Source organism: Onychomys torridus, chromosome 14 (assembly GCF_903995425.1).
Source record: "Onychomys torridus chromosome 14, mOncTor1.1, whole genome shotgun sequence".
In the NCBI taxonomy this organism is placed as follows: Eukaryota; Metazoa; Chordata; class Mammalia; order Rodentia; family Cricetidae; genus Onychomys; species Onychomys torridus.
This window is the reverse complement of record NC_050456.1, coordinates 1,919,741-1,928,736: the sequence shown is the minus strand read 5'-3', so window position 1 is coordinate 1,928,736 and position 8,996 is coordinate 1,919,741.

Sequence of the window (8,996 nt, the reverse complement as noted above, 5' to 3'; positions counted from 1 at the left end):
CTCTACTTACTCTATTGCTGGCTGTCTGGCTGGGTTGCTGACCCCTGACATCATCCTCTCCTTCTCTTTTTTCTTGCTCCCCAGTATCTCTTCCCAGATTTCTCCTTCTATTTAGTCTCTCTGCCTGCCAGCCCCACCTATCCTTTCTCCTGCCTAGCTATTGGCCATTCAGCTCTTTATTAGACCAATCAGGTGTTTTAGACAGGCAAAGGAACACAGCTTTATAGAGTTAAACAAATGCAATATAAAAGAATGCAACACATCTTTGCATCATTAAACAAATGTTCCACAGCATAAATGTAACAATTCAACTAATATTCCACAACATGCAAGCTCATTGCAATTTATGATCTCATTTGAATGCTGATTCTAAGGAGTCTTTCTACTCCCCCAAGAAAAGAAAAAGAAAAAAAATAAGTTCAGTTACTTTCCTATTGCTATAATAAATACCATGACCAAGGCATTTTGGAAAGTAAAGCATTTAAATGGGCTTATAGTTCCAAGGGGGTTAGAGTCCATGATGGCAGAGCAAAGGCATGGAGGCAGGAACAGCTGAGAGTCACATCCTGATCCACAAGTGGGAGGCATGGATCAGGCACACGTCTTTGGAAACTTCAAAATCTACCCCTGTGGCCCAACAAGGCCACACTGCCTAAATCCTCCCCAAAGAGCCACCAACTGGGGACCAAATATTCAAATGCCAGACATTTGGGGACATCTCATTCCAACCACCACAGAAAATAAGGGAAATTTGTGCACAAATTAGATATTTGATATTAAAATTACAGTCTTTGGTATGACAATGAAATTGAGGTTTCATTTAGAATAAGGTTATTTTACTGCAGGAATCAGTTAGTACTGAAAACCAGAAACCTTGCCTGGTGCAGTGGTGCTTGCCTTTAACCCCAGTACTCTGGGGGCAGGGGCAGAAGCAGGCTGATCTCTGAGTTCAAGGCTATCCTGGTCTACAGAGTGACAGCTAGGGCTACACAGAGAAACCCTGTCTCTGAAAACAACAAACAAACAAACAAAAAAGCCAACAAAACAAAACAATAAAAACCTTGAAATAGTTCTCGCCAACCTTACTGAAGAAATATGCTAATAGACAGATGAGTGACGTGAATGTCCAAGGCTTTTGAAAAGGTCTCCAGATCTGCGAAAAGTCAAGGAAGTAAAGCACAAGAGCACAACTCCACACCACACCACCATACCACACCACCACACTACCACACCACACCACCACACCCCACCACACACCACACCCATCACATCCCACCACACCACCACACCCCACCACACCACACCACCACACCATCACATCATCACACCCCACCCCACCACACCCCATCACACCTTACCACACCACACCCCACCACACCCCACCCCACCACACCACCACACCATCACACCATACCACACCACCACACCACACCACACCCCATCACACACCACCACACCCCACCCCACCACACACCACACCCATCACATCCCACCACACCACACCCCACCACACCACCACACCCCACCACACCACACCACACCACACCACACCACACACCACACCCATCACATCCTACCACACCACACCACCACACCATCACATCATCACACCCCACCACACCACACCACCACACCATCACATCATCACACCCCACTACACCCCACCACACACCACACCCATCACATCCCACCACACCACCACACCCCACCACACCACACCACCACACCATCACATCATCACACCCCACCCCACCACACCACACACCACACCCATCACATCCCACCACACCACCACACCCCACCACACCCCACCCCACCACACCACACACCACACCACACCACACCCACACACCACACCCATCACATCCCACCACACCACCACACCCCACCACACCACCACACCATCACATCCCACCACACCACATCCCACCACACCACCACACCCCACCACACCACACCACACCCCATCACACCCCACCACACCACCACACCACTACCCCATCACCCCACCACCCCATCATCCCACTACACCCCACCACCACACCCCACCCCACCACACTGAAATAGACTATTCCAGAGCCGTGGGAAAGTGTTCTAATTCTTTCAGTTCTCTTACATGGAGACAAAAGTCATTTGTTCTTTCTGGCCCACATGCCTTTGAGCAAAAGTGTAAACTCATACAAGTGGAAGAGCTGATTGTCAGCCCTTAGACACTCAAGCCTAACATCTCCACGCCTCTCCAGACATGTTCCATCTATCTTCTCTCCATATCCCTAGAATCGATCCATGTAAAACACTCCTCAGAAGTGAACCTGGGGCAGACGTGAGGCTGAACTGATGGCCAAGCAATGGTTACATGCCCTCAAAGGGCACAGTCCAGTGGAGGAGTTAGCCTGTGCAAGGCCACCAGCGTTACCAGGGAGTGAGCTCATGGTCTGAGTCCTGTTTCCTGCAGTGCGCAAACACCAGAAATCTCCGGAGGGAGGGGGAGCATGGCTGATTCTTCTCAGTGGATGGCTTTGCTCCGGAGTCGGAGGCAGGCTGGCTAAGCGGCCCTTTGAGATCCTCTGCTGCCTTCTTCCTACAAGTGCGGATGGCCGAGGGTCCATCTAGTCTAGCGTATGCTCTTTGCCCATTTGACCAGTTCATCTTATAGATGAGTTTTCTTCCCTTGCTCCAAAGCTGCGGCCATTAACTGTCTGAGATGTGGTTTTAGCGAGACCAATCAAGCCATCCCATTGCCTCCTCCCAGAACAGTCCAAGTTAGCAATCAAAGAAACTAAAAATAGCTGGAAATGCTTTGGCTAGTCTGTCTCCAGGGAGTGGGTCAGCCGAGGCTCCAGAAAAAGGAAACACAGAGCCTGACAAACAAGAAATGTAATTCCTGCTTCCTGCAAGCTGCATATGACTTTAGCGGAAGAGCAACAGACACATACCCATTTACACATTTGTGTCTGTGTAATAATATGCAGACACTGGGCACAGTGGCCAGGCTTTGCATACTACGGGTCTATAGGTTCACGAAGATGTTTCCTGGAAGGGGCCTTCTGGAGAAAGTGGCAAGGAAGCCATGTCTGGAGGGAGCTGCCGTGCGCGGACAGACACAGTGAGGAGGAAAGACCGTTTTGAGATGGTTGGTGAATACAGACAACCACGAGAGGCAAGCGAGGGGTCAAACAACCCTCCCTGCACAGACTCTTCTAGAAACCAAAGGAGGAAATGTTAGTCTGAAATTTCCCACAAGATGCAGATGACTCTGAATGGCTAACCAGTTGCTACTGGTAATTTTTTTTTTTTTTTTTTTTGTCTTAAAAAGCACCAGTTTTTGGCTTGATGAAATGAGGACTTGGGGTGTACTGAGCAGAAGTAAGCAGAAAATGAATCAGGGCTTGACAGTGCAGGTGGGGCAGGGGTGCTGGGGGCAGAGTTCTGGGTGAAGAGCCTTCCTCTCTTCAATACATGGTGGCTGAGTGTGATCTGGAGCAAGCCTCACTTAGACCCTAGCACATGCTCTGTAGTGGGCAGAGCCAGGCAAGGGTTCCAGCCAATAAGTTAAGTCTCACTTAGCAAGTTAGTGTGACTTGGCTTAATGGCCCCGACTTAATTTTCAACTATTCAGTGTCCATTATGTGTATATACAAATTTCCCCAATTATGTGTAATTTTTTTTCTTAGTTTCAAAACTACCTGAGAGGAATGAGGTATCAGCCTATGTTCCCCACCACCCCCGGCCTGCTGCATTCTCATACCTAGAATGAGGTATCAGCTTCCATGCTCTCTTCACACCGCCCCCCCCACTGCATTCTCATACATACAAAATACTAAATTCAGCAGCTGTTTAGCTTGTTAACCTTCCCCGTCCCGTGGTCTAGTCACCCCAGGTAACAGAAAGCTCTATTCACTCACCACCAGTAATTGGAGACACCTCGTTCCAAGACGTGCCATGCACACCACAGCTAGCACCACAATTGTGTGACACTGTTTTCCTGCTTGGTAATAAAAGCAATTCTTTTATATATTATAGAGAATAAAAGTAACTCAGAAAAATCCAGAATTTCTTTTGCATGTAAATTTTATGATGACTTCCTTAGAGCTATTGTGTGCAAAAGGCAGAAGGGTGTGTTGGACAGATTTGTAGTCTGGACATGATACGAGATGTCTTTGTCAGCTAAGTTATCCCCCTCTTTTGCTTCCTGTAGGAAAAACATGGTGATCTTTCTATCCTCAGGCAGGCTAGGGTGAAGACAAGTTTTATGAGCCGCAAAGGACCATTCGACTGTCTTGTGCTAAGCCTTGCTCCCTAAACAGGAGAGAGATCACTACTAACCGCTGTGGTAGACAGTGTTCATGTGTGAAGTCCTGAACCAGTGCCTGGGAAGTAGTTTATACACAACAGTGGTTCTCAACTAGAGATGACAGGGGCTTACACTATCTCTGAGGGGTGGGGTATACAAGCCTTTCCCACTGTCATAATCTGGCATTTATCAGATTTTTAGGAATAAATGTGTGTGATTTAGAAAAACTCACAGGTAACCTGATCATTCCTTCCTACCCTCCACCTATCAATGAAAGGGTAATTCACCAAAATTCCAGACAAGTTCAGAAATGGATGTGAGAAACAGACATCAGAAGCCTGAGGGTCAGGAAAATGACCAAAAGCAGGCAGTTTCTCAGAATGCATCTTTCCTGCACTGATTAACCTGACATTTCCAAACATGGCTCATCTGAGAAGAGCACTGTCTGAAGCTTCGTTTTCCCCAAGGCTTGGTAAGTACGCCACAGCCTGGTGTTGGAATGCTCTGTTCCTTTTCGGTGCCACACCTTGCTCGCACAGTTCTGGGGACGAGTGATGTCAGAAATCCTGAACACACAAGTCATGTGATCACAAGAAAAAGTACAGCTACAACTTCCAGTCAATTGTTCCTTTAAAAATACTTCCAATCTTGTTTTAGATGTGACTTTTCTAAGTGGCAAATAGACTGTTCCTGTCTTTTGGATTTATGTGTCCAGGATATACAAGGTTCACATGTGTGCATACAGCTCACAGTTAATCTTGCTTATTTTGCTAATTGTTCCACTTGCTTTTCTCATTTATTTCGAAAACCATATACACATTTGACCTTTTCCTGTTAGTCTGAAAGCAATATACTTATTTCCATGCCAATTTGTTCAATATGTACGTTTATCGTGGTCTAAAATTGACCAATAGCTTTAGCCACTCTCCTGAGCCGAAGCACTTCAGAATCCTTCCAGCTCCACTTACGTTGCTCCTCATTTATGCTTTCCTGGTGTAAGTCCTGCTTACTTTAAATCCTGGGCACATTCCTATTCACCATTGTTTCACACAGTCAGCGTTGGCTGAACTGTGTCTGACCCGCTCACTGCTCTTCCCCCTTATCCCTTAGAATGTTCTGAAATGGTGGCACACAGAATTTCAGTTCTTGGTGTTGTAACAGAACTCAGTTTATCCATACTCTTGAAACTGTTTTAGTGGCAACAAAGTTGTCTTGGGGATGACTTTCCTTTCCGACACTGGCACCCATCGGTGCTGTTGAGGCAGGGCTTATCTTTTTCCTTAGAACATCATGTTTTGTTCTGGCTTTCTTTCATATTTTTATTAGCAAGTGTATGGAATAATAGGCTTATACATTTTCATGAATGTTAATAATGGCTTTGCTTGCCAGGCAGTGGTGGTGCATGCCTTTAATCCCAGCACTTGGGAGGCAGAGGCAAGTGGATCTCTGCGAGTTCGAGGCTAGCCTTGGCTACAGAGTGAGTCCCAGGAAAGGCGCAAAGCTACACAGAGAAACCCTGTCTAGAAAAAAAAAATGGCTTTGCTCAAATCTGTACACATTCTGTGCCCTCCCAAGACACCCTGTTATTCCAGGCTTGCAGTTTCACTCTCCTGTCTGGATGTGGCCGATTTTACTAAGGATTCATTGAGATTTGATCGTTAGATGGTTGCTTTCACCAGTTCAGGTGAGTCCCAAGGCCATATGAAAAATAAGCATGTATTAGTTGTACAAAATAAGGGCTTTCAAGACAGGGCTTCACTATGTATCCCAAGCTGGCCCAGACCTCAGCCTTCATTAGACATTTCCCAGATGTATACATGAACTTTCATCCTATTCAACCATTTTTGCCCCCCTGCTGCTGGTCCCATCTCTTGTCCTGAACAGCTCCTGTTCTGCACTCACACCTTAGAAACAGGTTCTGTAGATGATGAAGAACTTCCACTATGGTCCAAGCCTGACTATTGTATTTCACACGATGGTCTTCAGCTGTATCCATTTTCCTGCCAAGGATGTTTGTTGTTCTTTATGGCTGAATCAAAAGCTGCTGTGGATACAGACCGAATTTGCTGTTAAAGGACACCTAAGATAGTTCCATAACTAGGCTATTGCAAACAGTTCAGCAATAAACTTGAGCATGCTCAGACTTTTTAATAATAATGATGACTTAAGTATATATATCCAGAAGTGGCTACTTCTATTAAAAAACAAAACAAAACAAAAAACCCTGTAAAACCTCCACACTGCCTTCCATAGTGGCTGCACCTACACTCCCAGTGTACATGGGCTCCCCCTTTCCCCTCTGGCCCAGCACCTGTTACTGTATCCTTGATAATAACCATTCTGAGTGGGACGAGATAGTCTCACTGGTTTCAATTTATATTTGCCTGATGGCTGAGAATATTCCCCATGCATTTATTTTTTTGGCAATTTCTACACTTTTGAGAAGTCTGTTTAATTCTTATTCTTCTGGGAGTTGTTTTATTTGTTGAGTTCTTTGTATGTTCTGCACAGTAATCTCCTTGCTGTTGTTCTGGAGTCCTACTTAATGCCTGTGCCCATTTCTTCTAGTGTTTATTTTGATACAGAATGGGTAATATGGCTTGGTATATTTTTCTGCCCATGTGCACCCCACTTCCCAGTTCTTCACTGTACTGGCACTTGTCAAGAATCAGGTCGCTGCATGTGTTCACTGTTGCTTTGGCCTGTTTTGTGTGTCAGTGTGTGATAGGTGTGTGTGTGTTGTCAGTACTATTTTCTGTTCAGTCTAATTTCTTAAACTGTACCTTCTACCCTGTTTTCTCTGCTTCTAGAATACTCCTAAGACCAAATGCTGGGCCTTTTTCAGTTTTTATGTTTTTATTTGCTTAACTTGCACTACTTTCGTGCTGGGCAATTCTTGGACCACCTCCAAGCCACTGGTCCCTCGTATACCAGCTTTTGCGTTTTTAAATGCTCATTCTTTCAATCCTCCTTTCAAATACTATATCATTTAAAATTCACTCCCTGGCATGTTTCAAAGTGTTTTTCAACATTCTTTTAAAGAATATACTACTCTGTCTCCTAACTGGTGCCGAAGCCCCTGTGTTTGTCCTTGGTGTTTTGTGTGGCTCCTCTGAGCCGTTCATTTCTTAGGTCATTGTTGTGACGGCTCATGCTTTTACTGCTGCCATCCTGCCAGGGATTCTGCCCATTCGGTTCAACCAGTGTTCTCAGTCTGACCTCATCATGTGCAGGACTGTGATTTGGACCGCAATGGCAATTTAGGGGTACTTACTTGTTTTTTAAAATTACCTTCTGAGTATAAGCAGCTTTTCTCTGAGCGCTCCAGGGACTGGAGGTTCTGCTGGATCACCTTCACCCCGAAGGGTAAACGTGGGGACTTCCCAGGGGATAGCTCATCTCTGTCCTCAAGGGCAGACTTGCGAAGCCGGCACTGTAGCAGCATCTCTGCCCATCATGTCCACCGTGGCCCACACAACTGAGTTCACAGTCCCCATTTTGGTGAACATTCCTGGACAAAAGTGTTTTTCTGTTTCATGACCTTCCATCTGTACTTTCTGATCTGGTCATTTCTTTCTTGCTAGCTCAGTACTGAGAAAATTACCACAAGCTTGGTATTGCTGGCTCACACAGATGCCAGGTGTTTCTAGTCTTTCCTTTTGGGAAGGGAGGTTTAGACAGGACATCATTAGGTAGCCCCGGCCGGCCCTGAACTCAGCACCCTCCAGCTGCACCTTTCTAGTGCCGAGATCCCAAAGCACACTTGTCTGCTTTTGGATTTCTTGCTTTCCCTGGAACTGTTTTCCATCCCTAACAGCCATGACCTGTGGCATCAGTGGATTAGGAAGCGTGGAGTATGCAAATTGTGTATATTCACAAATAAGAATCCTGAGCTTGTGACTTGAGAGTTGAAAACTACTGAACTACGTACAAAGGTAACCTTGGACAAATAATGCCAGTTTTCCTTCTCATCTATCTGCTTAGGAAATGACTATTTTAGGAGCTTAAGAATCCAAGTTTCTGACTGTACCCGGAGCTTCCTGATTAGCTGCATGGGCCAGCCATCCAGTGATCCAGGCCTGGAAGCTCTGCTTCCACCACCTCAATGTTGAGATAACAGGAACATGCCCAACTTGCCTAGCCTTTTCTGGGTGCTGGAGATCTGAACTTGGGTACCCATGCCTGTGCAGCAAGCTTTTTCTTTTTTCTTTTTTTTTTAACCTAGTAAGTTATCTCTCCAGATAAAGCTTTCCTGTATATGTGTTCTCACTTTTCCTTTCTCTTTAGCTGATGCTGGCCAGTAAGCACCCTTTGCTTGCTTATGCTCTGCCACTTAACCTTCAGGAGTTCAATGCCAGTTGGTCTTGGGTCCTTCTTTGTTAGCTTGATATGCCTTTTCTGGAAAATGGAAGGTGGTGGGCTATTTCAGCTTTGCCAGCTCTAGCTTGTGCTCCAACTACTCAACCCTGCTACTGTAGCAGGAAAACAACGATGACCATAACCAATGACTGGCTAGGGCTATGTTTCAATGAAGTTATCTACAAACCAGATGGTGGGCTGGATTTGGTCTGTGGTGTGTGTGCCAACCACTGGTCCACACTCACTCTCTAGAGCTGTCTCCTTCACTGTGCCTCCAGTGAACACCTACATACCCCTCACTCCTACACACACACACACACACACACACACACACACACACACA